General features: G+C 42.9%; 1 non-coding gene across 1 annotated transcript; it reads left to right on the top strand.

The window, feature by feature from the left end:
- Window positions 1–6,897: 6,897 nt before the first annotated feature.
- LOC139178110 (U6 spliceosomal RNA) lies at window positions 6,898–7,002 on the top strand. Its single transcript, XR_011562531.1, has one exon. It is a non-coding gene; the product is annotated as a U6 spliceosomal RNA (small nuclear RNA).
- Window positions 7,003–18,959: the final 11,957 nt, after the last annotated feature.

Here is an 18,959-nt window from a genome sequence, read left to right as displayed (position 1 = left end):
TTTGCTTCAAGAAGGATCATAAAGGAAGAGCAAATTGATTAATTCCCTAATAACAAAGTTGCATCAGAGTGCGATGATAACCTTGTGAGCAGAATTGACTTCTGTTTATCTAAATTTACTTCTGAAAAAAACATAGTGATCATTCCAAGTATGTTCTTTTTTGGAAAATGGATCTGCACTCTTTAAAAGCACATAGAGTGAGGGACTACTGCTGGAAAAAAAAGGATGGCAATTGTATCAGGAATGAAAGTAAGTATAAATTGAAGAAAAGACAAATTAAAAAAAGAAACAATTTTATTTATTTCAACTTGAAATAACTTTTTTCCATTGAATTCCTCATTTTGCACAAGCAATCACATAGAAAATTAATTTAATACATGATTAAAAGTTTAAAACATTCCTAATTGTTTTGTTCTTCACTGATTCCTAAAGTGCTTTATGATAATAAAATTCATGGTTATAAAAACTATTACCATACAGAATACAAAAAGAAGTGTATTTTTTGCACTATCCAGAAATAACACACACTATTTTCAGTCCTCTTCAGGAAGTTTTTGGAAATAAGTCTGTACATTTTCATAGTGTTTCTGCATTGATATAATAATAACCATTCTTCTATCCTGTGACACGTTTAGTCGATGGAATTTGAATGTAACAACTCTCTGATTTGTCCACATTCTAAAGGAAATCAGTCCTGAATATTCATTGGAAGGACTGATGCTGAAGGTAAAACTCCCATACTTTGGCCACCTGATGTGAAGAACTGACTCATTGAAAAAGACCCTTATGCTGAGAAAGATTGAAGGCAGGAGAAGGAGACGACAGAGGATGAGATGGTTGGATGGCATCACTGAGTTGATGGACATGAGTTTGAGCAAGCTCCGGGAGTTGGTGATGGATGGGGAAGCCTGGCATGCTGCAGTCCATGGGGCCACAAAGAGTCGGACATGACTGAGCAAATGAACTGAATTAATACTTGGAAATATCATGTGTGTATATATATATATAAAGTAAATGGTTTGTATTTTTTAGAAAGATGACAAATTCTTTTGACTTTCAAATTATAAAAAAATGTAAATACATTTTATCTCAGAGAAATAATGTGTGGCATACTGTAGCTAATAACTATTTACATAAAATATTTTTCTTTAAAAGAATTCATGACATGCAATATTCACTATGTTGTTTCTGAGGCTTTGCGAAATCTTGACTTAGATAAATCTGTGCTTCTCAACCTGCCAGTTTCTCCCAGGTTTCCAATCTACTAAGAACTTCTGAAAATGGGGCTCAAGCATAAACATTTTCTAAAAAATTTTCCCTAATCATAATGTGCATACAATATTGATAATTACTGACAAATTTCATCAAGTAGAGGTATCTATTATACATTGGTTATTGTTTTTCTGATAAATATGGATAATAAATATATATTTATATATGCATATCAGAAACTTAATTCCAGATAATCTGATATTTGATTTTTTTTGACAGAACATGTTTAAAATAACAATAAAATTTTGAATATTTAATATAGAATAACAGGGCTTCCCAGGAGGTGCAGTGGTAAAGAATCTGCCTGCCAATGCAGGAGATGCAAGAGGTGTGGGTTCAGTCCCTGGGTGGGGAAGATCCCCTGGAGGAGGAAATGCCAGTATTCTTACCAGGGAAATTCCACAGACAGAGGCGCCTGTTGGACTATAGTCCCTGAGGTCACAAAGAGTCAGATGTGATTGAGCACAGTCCTTATTCCTTCCAGCAGAGTAAAACTAAGATGCCTGGAGACCTCATACAAGAGAATAAACATAATCTCGTTGTATTCCTCCAATAACTATGCAATAAGTGACTCAGTCATTGCCGTTTTACATGCAAGGAAATCAAAGCATCAAATAGCAAAGAAACTTGCCCAAGGTGGTAGGACAAGCGTGAGCCACGGATGAACCCAGACAGCCTGGCTTTTTAAACCCAGCCTTTACTCTTAACACCCAGACTCTTCTACTCACACAGTAGTGATTTCCAGTGAAAATTAACTTTCCTGGAACATCCACTTCAAAGATGTCTTCCCTCTTAGTCTCATAATTCCTGAATTGTCTTCTATCACTGAGCTTCCCTGGTGGCTAAGATGGTAAAGAATCTGCCTGCAATGCGGGAGACATGGGTTCTATCCCCCTGGGTCAGGGAAGCTTCCCCAGGAACTTCTGAATTGTTTTCTATCAATCACTACCTCTCAAGAAAACCAGAGAAAAGATTTTTAATTCTTTCCCAAGAGCAGTACTCCTGAATTCACGGTCCCGATTACTTCTATTCATGGTCCCTATTATTCCCACGGACACAGGAGCCTGGCAGGTTAACAGTCCATAAGGTCGCAAGAGTCAGACACAACTGAGTGACTACACCCCACCACCAAGGCAGTGCTCAGTGTAGACTTAAGTTTCCTCGCTATGAAGGCAGGACCCTTTGAGCATAATTGAATCCCTGTGAATTAGGAGATTCTGAAGTCTGGTCATGGCAACACATGCTATTCCGATACTTTTGGTTGTTTCCTCCCCCAGACTTGAGGACTTCCTTACACATACACACTCCTGAGTATTCTGTGAAACAAACTCTGTGAACATCTGCAGATCAAGACCCTTTGAAAACCTCCAGATTTCTTTCTCTCTACAGTTCTTTTTCCTCTCTGATTCTCAGTCCTATAAATTCTAGCCAGCTGGGTCTTCTGCGGTTATTGGAGGAAGTAGTCAATTGATGTCAACTATATCCAGTTGCTCCAACTACCGCACAGTTGCACTCATCTCACACGCTAGTAAAGTAATGCTCAAAATTCTCCAAGCCAGACTTCAGCAATATGTGAACCATGAACTTCCAGATGTTTAAGCTGGTTTTAGAAAAGGCAGAGGAACCAGAGATCAAATTGCCAACATCCACTGGATCATGGAAAAAGCAAGAGAGTGCCAGAAAAACATCTATTTCTGCTTTATTGACTATGCCAAAGCCTTTGACTGTGTGGATCACAATAAACTGTGGAAAATTCTGAAAGAGATGGGAATACCAGACCACCTGATCTGCCTCTTGAGAAACCTATATGCAGGTCAGGAAGCTACAGTTAGAACTGGACATGGAACAACAGACTGGTTCCAAATAGGAATAGGAGCACGTCAAGGCTGTATATTGTCACTCTGCTTATTTAACTTCTATGCAGAGTACATCATGAGAAAGACTGGGCTGGAAGAAGCACAAGCTGGAATCAAGATTGCTGGGAGAAATATCAATAACCTCAGATATGCAGATGATACCACCCTTATGGCAGAAAGTGAAGAGGAACTGAAAAGCCTCTTGATGAAAGTGAAAGTGGAGAGTGAAAAAGTTGGCTTAAAGCTCAACATTCAGAAAACGAAGATCATGGCATCCGGTCCCATCACTTCATGGGAAATAGATGGGGAAATAGTGGAAACAGTATCAGACTTTATTTTTCTGGGCTCCAAAATCACTGCAGATGGTGATTGCAGCCATGAAATTAAAAGACACTTCCTCCTTGGAAGGAAAATTATGACCAACCTAGACAGCATATTCAAAAGCAGAGACATTACTTTGCCAACAAAGGTCCGTCTAGTCAAGGCTATGGTTTTTCCTGTGGTCATGTATGGATCTGAGAGTTGGACTGTGAAGAAAGCTGAACACCAAAGAATTGATGCTTTTGAACTGTGGTGTTGGAGAAGACTCTTGATAGTTCCTTGGACTGCAAAGAGATCCAACCAGTCCATTCTAAAGGAGATCAGTGCTGGGTGTTCATTGGAAGGACTGATGCTGAAGCTGAAACTCCAATACTTTGGCGACCTCATGTGAAGAGTTGACTCACTGGCAAACTCTGATGCTGGGAGGGATTGGGGGCGGGAGGAGAAGGGGATGACAGAGGATGAGATGGTTGGATGGCATCACCAACTCGATGGACATGAGTTTGAGTAAACTCCGGGAGTTGGTGATGGACAAGGCAGCCTGGCATGCTGCGATTCATGGGGTCGCAAAGAGTCAGACATGACTGAATGACTGGACTGAACTGAACTGAACTGTGTAACCAACTATACACGATTAATGATTTCTATTCAAGCTCCTCCATTTGATCCTTCATATAGTGAATAAATATGAAATGATGCCTTAAGGTATTCATTTGCATCATCCAGAAAAATAAAGACTTTTTAAAATATGAAAACACTGAGAAATCTAAAAGTGAATTGACTTAAAGCTTTTTCTAAAATTAACATAGAAGCAGCCTAAATGTCCATCGACAAGAGGAATGGCTAAAGATGTTTTACATTTATACAGTTGAATATTACTTATCCATGAAAACAAATGACACAATGCCATTTGCCACAACATGGACGGACCGAGAGATTGTCATGCTCAGTGAAGTAAGTCAGACAGAGAAGGAGATATGTCATATGACATCCCTTATGTGTGGAATTTGAAAGAAATTATAGAAATGAACTTACAAGACAGAAAGAAACTCACAGAGAACCGATTTACAGTTGGCGAGGGGAGGGCATAGTTAGAAAGTTTGGGAAAGACATGGACACACTGCTATATTTAAGATGGATAACTAACAAGGACCTACTGTATGGAACTCTGCTCACTGTTCTGGGACAGCCTGGATGTGAGAGGGGCTTGGGGGAGAATGGATGCATGTTTGTATATGGCTGAGTCCCTCCACTGTTTACCTGAAACTATCATAGCATTGTTCATCGGCTGTACCCCAATACAAAATTAAAAGTTCAAGTAAATAAATAAAATTAAGAGGAAAAAGTAGTTATTAGATCACTTCTCAATCATAATATAAAACTTTCAGGGTACAAATTTCTTTTATTATTAAAACTGCAAAATTTTATACTCCAAAACATTGTTTCACTAAAGCATATAAAACATAAAATTATCATTCTGCTTTTGCTGCTCTTTCATGAAATGACTACAAAATATATAAATACTGTTTAATATTCAATAGAAAAATTGAAGTTTCTTTATGTATATCAAGACTTTTATTAAGATACCTGCCTGCATTTAATATTATTTTCATTTTGATTGAAGATATAATGTCTTACTAACAATAGGACTTCAAAATATACTGCTGCTGCTGCTGCTGCTGCTAATCACTTCAGTTGTGTCCGACTCTGTGCGACCCCATAGACGGCAGCCCACCAGGCTCCCCCGTCCCTGGGATTCTCCAGGCAAGAACACTGGAGTGGGTTGCCATTTCCTTCTCCAATGCATGAAAGTGAAAAGTGAAAATGAATTCGCTCAGTCGTGCCTGACTCCTAGCAACCCCATGGACTGCAGCCTACCAGGCTCCTCTGTCCATGGGATTTTCCAGGCAAGAGTAGTGGAGTGGGTTGTCATTGCCTTCGGTAAACTAAAATCGCTTTGTAGTTAAAAAAGGTTCTGTAGAAAATCATGTACTACTGTACCAAATATTTCTTTGGATCTCCAATATGTACTTTTTCAGGAGTTATCATTTATACGTGTTTCAGTGCTTAGTCACTAAGTCATGTCCCACTCTTTGAGACCCAGTGGACTATAGCCTGCCAGGCTCCTCTGTCCATGGGATTTCCCAGGCAAGAATACTGGAGTGGGTTGCCCTGTTCTCTTCCAAGGGATCTTCCCAAGCCAGGAACAGAACCTGCATCTCCTCCGTCTCCTGCTTTGCAGCTGAGTTTTTTACCAATCTAGAAAACTCATCCTGAGTTATTTTCCCCCACTGATTAATTACAGAACTAATTGTTCACACAATTTGAATGTTTCCTATTTATATATGCTTTTTCCTGAGGATAGTTTGAAGTTATTTACACTTCAGTCATTAATTTAAATAGTTCATATCACAAAAATATCAGGTTCAAACAAGACACAGAGAGTAGCAACTTCACTTGCTGATTGACATGCATTTGATTGATCCATGCAGAATGTGCTTCCAGAAAGGCTTTAGGGAGGTTCACACTGACACACAATGTACTAAGATGAAACACGATTAAAACTCAATTGGGTCTGGTGAGCTGCCTGCTCTTTCACTCCTGTGTCCCTATCCTACCTTCCTCCAAAGGTCACACAGTGTTAATCAAACACCCTAATTCTTTGCAAGAAAAAAATGGACCCATCAGAGAGAGTCAAATTTTATTGAGACACATGGCACTGAATGTTCTAGAATGTCACCTGTGGGAATTCTGACCATTCATGGATCTGCAATTTGGGCAGTTTTGCTTCTGGCAGATGTATTTCATGTGACCACCTGACCATTCTTAATTATACCTCTTTGCAGACTCTTTCTTTGCTTTTTAAAAAGGGGAGATGTTGACTTCCTAATCACAAGTTCACACAAAAGAAATAAGAGCTGGAATTTATGACACTAGCGTTGCAGGAGCTTAGAAAATGCTGACGAAAATGCTGAAACACTCTGTGCTGTGGGACTAGCACACGCTGGCCATCCAAGATAAATAGCTTTAAGCACCTCGAGCAACCAGGGAGAAAGCATGGCCTCTAGCCAGGCCACCATCACATTCACCTTCTCAGGGACCCGGCTCAACTAAGGCCTAATCGAAAGGTCATTTATGCCTACATATGACCTCTTAATTTGACCTATTTGGTAACATTAAAATTTCAACTGATAAAATTATATTCACTGAGTTTTACCAAAGTCTCCATTAGTTTAGCAAATTTGCCAGTGCAGGAGACATAAGAGACGCAGGTTCATTCCCTGAGTTGGGAAGATCCCCTGGAGGAGGGCATAGCAATAATAATAATAGTGGGCATAGCGTTAGAACCAGTAAATGGATTTTTCCCATGGTAATTACAGGTCCTGACATTTACCTGAAAAGGGAAAATTTAGAGGAAAACATAAGCAGTCAAAAACATTGGCTTAGAGTGCTTGCTTCAGAAGCATGTACACTAAAGCTGAAATGATACAAAGAATTAGCATTTCCTCTAAGTGAAGATGACATGCAAATTCTAGAAGTGCTCCACATTTAAAAAAAAACAGACAAACATTGGCTTAGATGCACAAGGAGGACAGAAAGATGCCTAGATACACAATATGATCCAAATCTCTCCTTCTCGGAAACAAGGAAGAAATTATTTGTTTGGTACAGAATGCCCTCCATGAGCTAGCAGCAGGACCCGGCTGGAATCAGAAATGGAAGCAAGTGCTGAATCAATGCCTTTTCTAAACCACAGTGACCTCTCTCTATAGACTCTTCTTTCAGATCCCCTGGAGAAGGAAATGGCAACCCACTCCAGTACTCTTGCCTGGAGAACTCCATGGACAGAGCGTCCTGGTGGACTATACAGTCCATGGGGTTGCAAGGAGTCGGACATGACCGAGTGACTAAAACTTTCAAATATTTACATAATGAGGATTGAGAGATGTATCGGAACTGCCCTTTAGAAGCCAAAGATTTCCTTTTGGCCCTAAGGAAATAAAATTCTATTTCTTGGGTGCCTGGAAGCAGCAGTCTGGAGGAAAGGAGTGAATAAGTGTAAGGCCTTCCTGAGATTGGATTACTGAGATAAGCTTGGGGTGGAATGAAAATGTATCTCTTACCCCAGAAGTACAAACGACAAATCTTTTATGTTTCACCATTTCCAAGGTATGGTCGTTTTTTGCTTCCCTGACTGTTGCTAAGGTGTTATTTGATCCCTATGAAAGTGAAAGTGGTAGTCGCTCAGTTGTGACCCCATGGGCTGTAGCCCGCCAGGCTCCTCTGTCTATGCAACTCTCCAGGCAAGAATATTGGAGTGGGTAGACATTTCCTTCTCCAAGGGATTTTCCCGACCCAAGGATCAAACCCAGGTCTCCTATGTTGCACGTGGATTCTTTACCATCTGAGTCACCAGAAGTCCATGTGGCCCCTATGCGCCTTTCTCCGCAGCTCGATTTGGCTCATTCCTTTCTGTTTGGTTCGCTTAGTTTATCCCTATTGTTTCCCAACATCAAGTTCAGGTCTCACTTTCTCCAAGACACCTTGCTGACCCTCCCTGGAGTGGGCTGGGGGTTCTATACGAAAGCCTTCTCAGTCACTGTCATAGTGGCTATTAGTAATTATCACACTGCATCTCCATTGTTCCGTACCACTGGGCAGTGAACTCCTAGAGCACAGGGTCTGAGTTTTCCATCTCTGTCTCCCGGGGCATAGCAGATGTTCAGAGAAGACTTTAATCGATGAAACTCCAGCCCTATCTCTTTTCTGACATCATCAGAGTCTGTGCTGGGTTCCACACAAACCCTTTATTATCCTCTCATGAAGGACTCAGAATGCAAGCGACAGAGGCTAGGTTCCAAAGATAACAGTCCACCTACTTTGATGCAAAATAAACAGTGAGGCATCATTAAGCCACCCTAACTAGTAATAAATGGCTTGTGAACACCTCACGTCAGATTACAATTCATAGATATCTTACCAATCTGAAGTTACCAGTGTAGATGTCTTACCAATCTGTCTTACCAGTCTGATTAGCTAGCACCCATGGATGAGGAAAAAGAAAGTTCTGTGGAATAGATATGTCCCCAAAACACACGAAGACAAATATAACCTTGGTCATGTGTATGCGTACTCACTCAGTCATGCCTGACTCTTTGGGATCCCGTGGACAGCAGCCCACCAGTTTCCTCCATCCATGGAAATTCCCAGGCAAGAATACTGGAGCAGGTTACCATTTCTTCCTCCAGGGGATCTTCCTGACCTAAATATCGAACCTACGTCTCTTGTGTCTCCTGCATTAGCAGGTAGATTCTTTACCACTGTGTCCCAAAGGAAGTCCTGGCTCATGTGAATTATGAAATTATGAGAGCTCCACCCCTATCACTGACAGCAGATGCTTCCCCAGATTACCCATGTTAAACCCAAAGATATGAGGTGAGAGAAGCAACTCTCAAGAAACCCAAGTTAAATGGTACTTTAAAATAATACAAGAGTATCTCCCTATAGCAGATTTATAGAGACTCCCCTCCAAGATGTGCTAACACAGACAGGTAAGGTATAGTAAATTTAGGAACTACCTACTGCTTCTGTTAAATCCAAATAGACTTATTTGTTAGCAAAGCCCACCCTGTTTTCCTGCTTGGGATTTTTTAAAAAACTAGCTGTTTCAGTCAGTTCAGTTCAGTTCAGTCACTCAGTCGTATCCAACTCTGCGACCCCGTGAATCACAGCACACCAGGCCTCCCTGTCCATCACCAACTCCCGGAGTTTACTCAAACTCATGTCCATCAAGTCAGTGATGCCACCCAGCCATCTCATCCTCTGTTGTCCCCTTCTCCTCCTTCAATCTTTCCCAGCATCACGGTTTTTTCCAGTGAATCAGTTCTTTGCATCAGGTGGCTTCAGCATCAGTTCTTCCAATGAATATTCAGGACTGATTTCCTATAGGATGAACTGGTGTGATCTCCTTGTTGTCCAAGAGACTCTCAAGAGTCTTCTCCAACACCATAGTTCAAAAGCATCAATTCTTTGGCACTCAGCTTTCTTTGTAGTCCAACTCTCACATCTATACATGACTACTGGAAAAACCACAGCTTTGACTAGACGGACCTTTGTTGATAAAGTAATATCTCTGCTTTTGAATATGCTGTCTAGGTTGGTCATAACTTTTCTTTCAAGGAGGAAACATCTTTTAATTTCATGGCTGCAGTCACCATCTGCAGTGATTTTAATACTATAAACCCAGATTACAGTCCCGATTCACAGAGCTACAGTAGGAGTTGAGTAAAATTGGTTGAGGAAATAACATCAAGAGAAATTTGACATGATTAGTTCTCAGCCGAAATGAATGAAGGGTTATGCCTTTGTTCCACGGTTATTAAGGTGAAAAGCATACAAAATGGATTAGAGGATCAGGTATGCTTGTATTGTTGGACTGGACTCTTTCCATGTTTCATTTGGGCATTAAATGCTATGATTCTAAGACGAGAGTCTCAAAACAGCCTTTTTCCTCAGGTTCCACTGAGGACATCTATGAACACCCACGTGGAGGGAGCCACCCTGTGTGCCTTATCTCCTGGCAGTCGGGTGTGTACAGAGCACCAGCCAGGAGTCATCACCTTCTCTAAGAAGGAGCAGAGATGCCAGTGCAGGTTCTCAGAATCAAACAGAAGATGAAGAGATCAAAAATCAGAAGCAAAGAGAGATGAGGGTTTTAAATCAAAGTGCTGTGCACTGTTCAGAATTTTTAAACATCCACTTTCTCCATGCAGGTCAATGCTGATGGCATGTCCTTAGTAATTCAGTCTTGTGAAACTCCTGTTTGATGCTCAGTTTTGTTGTGGAACATTTGCATTAAACTGTGTGAGGCTGTGGATTCTGCATCGGGAGCTGGGTGGGGAACATAATGGTCAGGCTCCCACCATGCCGCCATATCACACTTGGGCACGAGCAGATCTCTGCATTGAGTTTGCTCCAGCAATGATGAGAAAAAGTGAGGACCTCAACCCAGCAAGTCCACCAAAGTGAAATATCTGCCAGGATTCCCAGGGGTGTTTGAAACAGAAGCTAGCATGAGAGAAATGGACCTTGACAAGGGGTGAAGGATGATTAAAAGCATCAGATATGACAGTCAGGGTGCAGCGTTGCCTGAAGTGTGGCAATGCTACTCTCTCATTAAACTCCATGAGCAACAAATGTCAACCTTTTAAGCTTTAAGGAGTCACTTTGGCATGAAGGTAACTACCTTAGGCAACAAAATACAGTAATTTTTCTGAGATATCAAAGCCTCTCTTTCACTACTTTCTGGATGAGATGAATCATAAGAACATTTCTTTTCTACACTGACGTCCCCCATGGACCCCATCCAAGTCTGATACCAGCTTTCCGTGAATGTGAGTTACTGGTGCATGGACAAGAATGATGAGAATTCAGTGGGCCTGCACATCCAATGTCTCAGTCTTTGGTGAAAAAACCATCAACATCCTGCAAAAGGCACCCAATTAAACACATGTGGGATGTAGCATAAGGAAAAGTTCTACATGTAATAGAAAGTGAGCCAGCCCTCTTGGGAAAATAGAGCCCATCAGTAAAATGGGTTTTATTTCTACTCTGAAATTACTGGCTAAAATCAGAAAGCAAACATGAAAGAGAAAATGGGAGAGATGAGAGAATTTCATTATATTTGCATTTTTAATTCATCTACAATTATTTTTGTAGGCTGTCAGATGTTTTTTCCATTAGAATATGGAATTGGTCCAATGTTTTTATTTAATAATAGATATGTTATGGAACCATGCAGAGATATCATGCATGTATTAAGGACTTTGTACTTTTTATCCTACAAGCACTGAGAAAAACCATTGGAAGTTTTTATTAAGGGCAAGGCATGATTAAATTTACTTCAGAATCTAAAAGAACATTCCCCTTAGAGTACACAAAATGGATTAGAGGATCAAGTGTGCTTGTGTTGTTGGATTGGACTATTTCCATGTTTCTTTTGGGCATTAAATGCTATGATTCTAAGATGAGAGTCTCAAAACAGCCTTTTTCCCTTGTATATGAGTCATATGAACTTGACTAAAAGTAGCATTCTGTAGAAACTCTTCAAGAAATGGTTTTACACTCTCCAAAGAGGCAAAGAACAGCTCTGAATTTATAAGACAACACAACTTGCAAGAGGCCAACAGAAAATTCAAACAGAGTATTCAACAAATTCTGCACCAAATAGAGTATCTGTGTTCTGTTTTCAATGCCTTTCAGAATATCAAGATTTCAAAGAAGTCTATATGACAGCTGCAAAGATCATATTGTGTTACAGGTCACTTTAGAAATTGTACTATATATAGATAGATAGATGGATAAATCAGTTGCCAAAACTACTTATTTTAATATAGACCATTTACTAAAAAGCCATTTACTACATTTTAGTATAGGTCATTTACTAAAAGGATGGGAGTTGTGTGGATGAACTCAGTTGGTTCTTTCACCGAACCAAACTCAAGGCAATTCTGTGAATCCTCAGATGTATATTTCCCCTGGTCAATCAATTATGAAGTTCTGGGTATCTATTGCAGAGTAACAACTAACTGGATTAAAACAATTGTTTGCTATCTCTCACAGTTGTGGCAATTGATGAGTCATCTGAGCCTCTGCATCTTAGGGTCCCCATCCATTGAGGGAGGTCAGGGCTGAGTCTGGAGATGTCTGAAGTCTTCTTCACTACATGCCTGCCATTGGTGCTGGATGCAAAATGGGTGGAAAAGTTGGGGGTAGACCAAGCATCTCTTTCCATTTGTTAAACAATCTTGGAATCCTTGCATGTACAGTGGTTTCAAGAGTTCAAGCATCATGCATGGCACCTGAATTACACCAGAGCAGGTGATGTGAGGAAATATGCAGAAGTTTCATAGTGTCATTTAGGTTTCTTGTAACTTAGTCTCAGGAATCAGCATCACTAACACTGCATTCTCTTGGTTACACAGGGTCAGCTTGAACTAATGCGAGAGAAGGCTACCCAAGGGGGATGAACACCAGCAGGCATGGTTCATCAAGGCCATCTGGTAAACTAGCTTGTTGTTCAATCACTAGCTTGTGTTTGACTCATTGCAACCCATGAACTGCAGCATGCCAGGCTTCCCTGTCCTTCACTCTCTCTCAGAATTTACTCAAACTCATGCCCACTGAGTCAGTGATGCCATCCAACCATCTCATCCTCTGTTGCCCCCTTCTCCTCCTGTCTTCAATCTTCCCCAGCATCAGGCTCTTTTCCAGTGAGTTGGTTCTTTGCATCAGGTGGCAGAATTATTGGAGCTTCAGCTTCAGCATCAGTCCTTCCAATGAATATTCAGGGTTGATTTCATGTAGGATGGACTGGTTTGATTGCCTTTCATCTACTGGAGGCTAGTGGAGCAAAGAAGATGTGATGATTAAGGAAGTACAGCTTTTCAGCCCAGTTCTTTTGAAGGAAAGGGATGCATGCTACACAGTAGATCCGTGCTGTGATATCTTACTGAGCAGATTCCACAGAGGAAGCCAGTTTAACTAAAGAGGAAACTCATTTATTACCATTTAATATTTCTTAATATTTTGGGAGGAAACAGAGAGTAAGACAGGTACTGAACATTGCTATTTCTTGCTCTCACAAAAGGATTAAATAACGGGAATATCTCTTGGAGTCCATAGGTTAAGTTTACTTGATGAAAGTGTCAGGAATAGCTATTTACTGCCAGGAAATGAGGGACCAGCCCAGTGATTAGAATCCTTCAGATTCTTGAATAGTCCCAGCAGTCAAGGAAGCTGGTAACTGATTTATCTGTAAACCAGAAATGTCACTTGCCTCTATCATCGATCAGGAGGATGTCGTGTCAAGATGCTGTAACGTATGCTGCCTGGTACAAATTATCTGCAATGGATGGATCTGTTTCTCCTCATTTTCTTCATCCTTTAGAGGTTAATGGGCACGAGAATCACTCCAGAAACCCCCAAAACCCCAGGGCTTTTGTGTTGTACTCGGTAGCTATCTAAATCCTCATGATTACAGAAGTTGAATCTGAATTTAAAGAAAAAAAAATTCCAAAAATACTTTAAAAGTACCATCTTTTTTAACTTGTTGTTCAGTTGCTCAGTCGTACCTGACTCTTTGCGACACCATGGACTGCAGCACACCAGGCTTCCCTGTCCTTCACCCTCTCCCCGAGTTGCTCAAACTCATGTCCATTGAGTCGGTGATGCCATCCCACCATCTCATCCTCTGTCGTCCCCTTCTTCTCTTGCCTTCAATCTTTCCCAGCATCAGGGTCTTCTCCAGTGAGTCACCTCTTCACATCAGGTGCCAAAGGATTGGAGCTTCAGCTTCAGCATCGTCCCTTCTGATGACTGATTTCCTTTGGGGTTGATTTCCTTTGGGAATCACTGGTTTGATCTCCTTTCTGTCCAAGGGACTCTCAAGAGTCTTCTGCAGCACCACAGTTCAAAAGCATCAATTCTTCAGTGTTCAGCTGTTCTTATGATTCAACTGACCATCCATCCATAGCCACTGGAAAAACCACAGCTTTGACTAGAAGGACTTCTGTCAGCAAAGTGAAGTCTCTGCTTTTTAATATGCTGTCTAGGTTTTTTTTTTTTTTTTCCAAGGAGCAAGCATCTTTTAATTTTATGGCTGCAGTCACCATCCACAGTGATTTTGGAGCCCAAGAACAACCTCGTGACAAATTGGTTTGTCTTCAGCAGTACAGAAGCGTGGAGGCTGCAACCCCTCATGAGAGTTTAAGCCAGGAAAGAAAAATGCCCATGTGATTGGAATCTGTGGAAGGAGAATCTCCGTGAGCACCAGGAAGTGATTCCAAATTCTGGAGAAAAGCCAGCAAAGCCCGAGGCCCCCAAACAAGGAGGGCTTAAATGCTCGGGGATTGGGGGTAGTCTCAGCCATGGAGAGACCCACCCAGCCCAAACGTCGCCAGTGAAGTCTGTGTCTGTAGAGGAGAGCAACTTTGCCACCTGCTGGACCACTGGAGACCCAGGGAGACACAGCAACAAGCACCAGGACAAGAAGGATGCTGTGCATACACAGAAGGTACAGGCACGTGAGGACGGCTGGCCTGTGGACCGGTTTTCAGGGGATGGGACTCAACGTGGATTTGCAGGCGCAAAGTTGTCAGGCTATGCATGTGCCCTGTATTTAAGCTTTTCGTCTTTTCCCACTTCTAGAAGTCTGGAGAGAGTGATGTTTATAAACTGACTGCGTCTTGGAGCAGTTTAACAGACAGGTGTGGATATTCGAGGTGAGCAGCTCATCTCCACCTGGGGGACAGGAGAGCAGCCAGAGGCAGGGCAGGGCAGCAACGGGGCTCACTGCTCATTACTCACAGAGTCCTCTTGTGTTGGGCGAGGGAGCTCTGCGTCACCTCCAGGGAAGGGTGTGTGGGGTCCTAATGCCTTCGGGGTCCAGTCACCCTCATGCCTCACCCAGGGGCCCCAAATGCATTAGTGAAATGGTAGTGAGAATGCACATTCGGGCACAACCCCACCTCTCAGGACACAGAAGCCTCAGGAACAAATGTAAGTCTGGCTCTGAGTCGACTGAGTCAACACAAGGACCATTCACAGCAGCCGTGCGAGACTCTTAGGGAACACACTCGGCACTGTTCCTGGTTGGTTCACAATCCAGGCACTTTTTCTCCTTATTTCATGTTTAGTAAGTCTCCCCAGATTCCCAGGGTTAACAGAAGAATGCAGTGGCAGGAGAGCCCTGCCCTGGGGGCTTTAGGACTTATTTCTATAACCTTGTAGTTTTACAGCCGTGTTGCCAACTCTGTCCATTTGGAGTTCATCCTCCTTAAGACAAAACACAGGCTTTGAACCAGCAGATCTCTGACCTTCTGTGGCATTTAGATGAGACCATGAATGACCATAAAGCATAAGCAGATTAGTGTTGACTCCATTCCTTCATCATTCACTTATTCCATATGTGTCATTAAAGCCTGATCTGTGCCCGAAAGTCATGATAACAGAGGTGATACCGTATAGCCTGGGTCCTCAAGCAGCCCCACAGTCATGAAGGGATAGAAGCACAATATCTTTGATTACATTCATTGATATATTAAAGGTAATTAATGCTTAAGGTTTATTAGAAAAAAGGAAGACCTCTGACTGACACTCACAATCAGACATCATTTGGGTCCATGGCTGTCAGAGAGCCCACACCCACAAGGCACCTGTGATTCAGGAGGAGAGTCCCCAGGCGTCCCTCAGGGCAGCTTGTGGGAGGTCAGTGAAATAGGAGCTCCTCATAAGAGCAGGACAGATTAAAGTCCTACCACCTGCTTTGGCACACTTCTGAGAGGTCATTAAACCCTGAGACAATGATAGGACTCAACTCAGAAAGGAAGATGTCTAAATGATACCCCCAAATCTGAGACTGTAATAAAAACGTGACAAACGCTCCACACAAGATGTGATTTTCCCGCAGCCACAGTCATGTCCGATATTACGTTTCATTATCTCAGAACTCTGTGAGCTACACAGATGAGAACAAGTGAGGTTCTGCGGGTTGAATCTTCTTAAAATTTCCCAGCTGGTGATGGTGTTCTTCAATTTCTTTTAGTTGGAAATGCTGTCCCATTTGTTGAAACAAAGGATGCCAACCTCGCAGGGCCTTCGGTCAGTTGCTGATTTTACATGGGATACACCGTATCAGGGTGTGTTATCATAACACCCACCAACAATTCCAACAGAAGAGCTTCTCATGATGAACTGTGGCCAACTCCCTCGAGGCAGCCACTTGAGCATGTGTATCCACCTCTTAACCCTCATGGCTTTTGCCCTGTGTTGCTTTTGCTTGACCTCTAGAGTTTAAGCTGCCCTTTGCTGTTTTTTTCTTTCTTTTCCACTAGTTCCTCTGTGTGAGCTCAGGGTGACTGTCACTCAAATCCCTAGGCAAAGGTCTAGAGAGAGACCCCACTTCACAGAGAAGGGCAACACTAAGCAGTTATCAGACCATGGGGGAGAGGACTCGGATGTCAAGGACAACCAGAGTGCTCCTGTCAGGCCAGAGCTGACAACCATAGGCCAGTAAACCGGGAGGAGCAAGGGGCTGGCTCTGCAGCCCCCCACCCCACAGGGACCTGTGAGGGGAAAGGCCAGGATGAGGGGAGGCTGGAGACGTGCCCTGACTGCCCCAAGGGGGCAGCGTGGGGTCCTGACAGCAGGGCGCCTCATTCCTGAAGACCTGGGCTTCCTGGGCCCTGTGCCTGGCTTTTCCCTCTGTCGGCTGAAATGACAGCGTTTCTCCAAGAACGGGACTCTTTTCAGAGGACCTGGAGGGAGGGCTGTGCTCCCAACCGCACAGCATTTTTCTTTCCTGGGCAGGATCCATGAAGCTTAAAGCTGAAGGCTGACAGGAGACTGAATCATACCAGCCTCTCATGCCCGGCTGTCCCAGCAAATGCCCGTCTCAGCTCTGGTGTGGAGCCGTGCAGAGGGGGCACGTGGTCTGCAGCTCTTGCTGCTCCTGAACCAGTAGAAGGGACACTCAGGGACCGTGGGGCCAAGGAAGAGAAGGGGGGGTCTCAGCCTCCTTCCACGTCCAACCATGTCTGACAGGGCGGGTCCCATACCAGCTGGGCTGAGACCCAAGGCTGGTGAATTTGCAGAACATGTGTGTGTGTGTGTGTGTGTGTGTGTGTGTGTGTGTGTGTGTGTGGAATGGGGGGTGTGCATGGGGTCAGGTGTGAGAGAGAGAGAAGTGGGGTGGAAAACGCCTGTGATAATATGTGTGTTTGTACTCTATGCTTAAAAATGTGATTGTGAGCACCTGGGTTTTGTTGAGTGCATGATGAACGTAAGAGTGTGCATGAGTGTAAAGGAGTTTGTGAGTGTGGGTGTTTTGTGTTTGTGGATGTGAGTGAACTGTGAGTGAACTGAGGTTGTAGTTGTGACTATACAAATAAGTGTGAGTGTGTATGAGAGTATGCGAATGTATTTGTGTGTCTGTGAGTGAGTGAATGAGAGAAGGTGTGTGTGAAAGGGCTGTGTGCTGGTGTGTTCTGTAGGATTGGGGAAATGTGGTGAGAAGGGACATGGAGAGAGTCTTAAGCACTTTCCAGGGAAAACATGGACCCTGGCATTTCCCCTAACTCGTGCACACACATCTTGCTGAACCACAGGCCCAGGGAGCCTGGAAAAGTGATGTGGAAACCCTGTAAGATGAAAACTGGGACCCCTCTAGATACAGTGCCCCAGTGCACATTCTTGTCCTGGCCCATTGGCCCCTTCACCTTGGGCAGCTCTCAATCTAGGTGTAGGCTGGCAGCATCGATGGAGAGCAAGCCCACCATTCCCTTGGGCAGGCCTGGTCTCCTGCTCCCGTCTGTTTTCAGCCTGTCTTCCCTTCATGCTTTCAGAACATATGATACTGATCACTTCTGGGCAGTAATTTTCAAAAAGAAACGATCTTGAAGAGGCCCATTCATTTTAGATTCTGCTTCCATACACCTGCTGAAGCAACTTAGGTGACAAAATGAGCAGAAGCTGGAAGAATTTATGGATTTGTGTTTCTGTGTTGCCCTGAAGGAATGCCTATTGGGCACTGAGAGCTTATTGGAAAGTCCTAACTGTAGGATGCGGCTGCACTAGCTTCCCTTGCAGACAGAACATCCCTCCCCTTCAGGGGAAAGTCTTCCTCTCACAGGTGTTGAAGGGCTGTGGGGAGCAAAGGGAAACCCCCATCACAGCCTCCTCTTCTGTCAAATCTCTCTGAGAAAACAAGTGTTGTCAGCTCTCAACTCCCAAAACAACTTTTTTCAATCCAGGAGATCTCCAGAAGAAGGAAACGCATTCCCTGAGAAAGAAGGCAAAGATGCGAGAGCAAAGAAAAATAACAGACGGGTGGAACGTCCCATGGATGAGATCCTAGGGCCGGGAATCAAGACCCAAGGCTTTGTCTTCAGCTTCTACAACTTGATGTGTGATTCCGATTCTGAAATATTAAAATTGATATAGATGTATTTAATAATAATTTGAGAAAACTTGCCCTATTCTAAGGGTATCAAAGATCCCATTAGAAAAGTCTATATTTACTACAGATTTTGAAGCACAAACTAAGAGCTGTCAGTGGTACCTCCTCCATACAAGGGAGTTTCTGTGTTGGTGAGGCTGAACATCGGCTCCAGGCGAACAGGGGTAGAGACATTTCAACCTTCCCCTGACCTTGGTCTTGGATCCATTCTACAGCTGCATATGGTGGCCACTGCAGCCATGGTGTCAGGAGATGACCTACATAAAGAAAAAGCAGAGGTGATTAGAGTCTCAGTGTTCCCAGAGAATGTGACCCCACTCTGTTATCACTGCTTTTTCTTTTCTGAAAATGCAAATAATGTCTTCCCTTTATCTATTCATATGGGTATAAGTGTCATACATATTGATATAGCTGATCCTACTAGAAAAATAGGGGCTTCCCTGGTGGCTCAATGGTAAAAGAATCCGTCTGTAAATGGAGGAAATTCAGGTTCA

Source organism: Bos indicus, chromosome 20 (assembly GCF_029378745.1).
Source record: "Bos indicus isolate NIAB-ARS_2022 breed Sahiwal x Tharparkar chromosome 20, NIAB-ARS_B.indTharparkar_mat_pri_1.0, whole genome shotgun sequence".
Taxonomy (NCBI): Eukaryota; Metazoa; Chordata; class Mammalia; order Artiodactyla; family Bovidae; genus Bos; species Bos indicus.
Note: the sequence above shows the minus strand (reverse complement) of the source record. Positions and strands in the feature narration are given on the sequence as shown.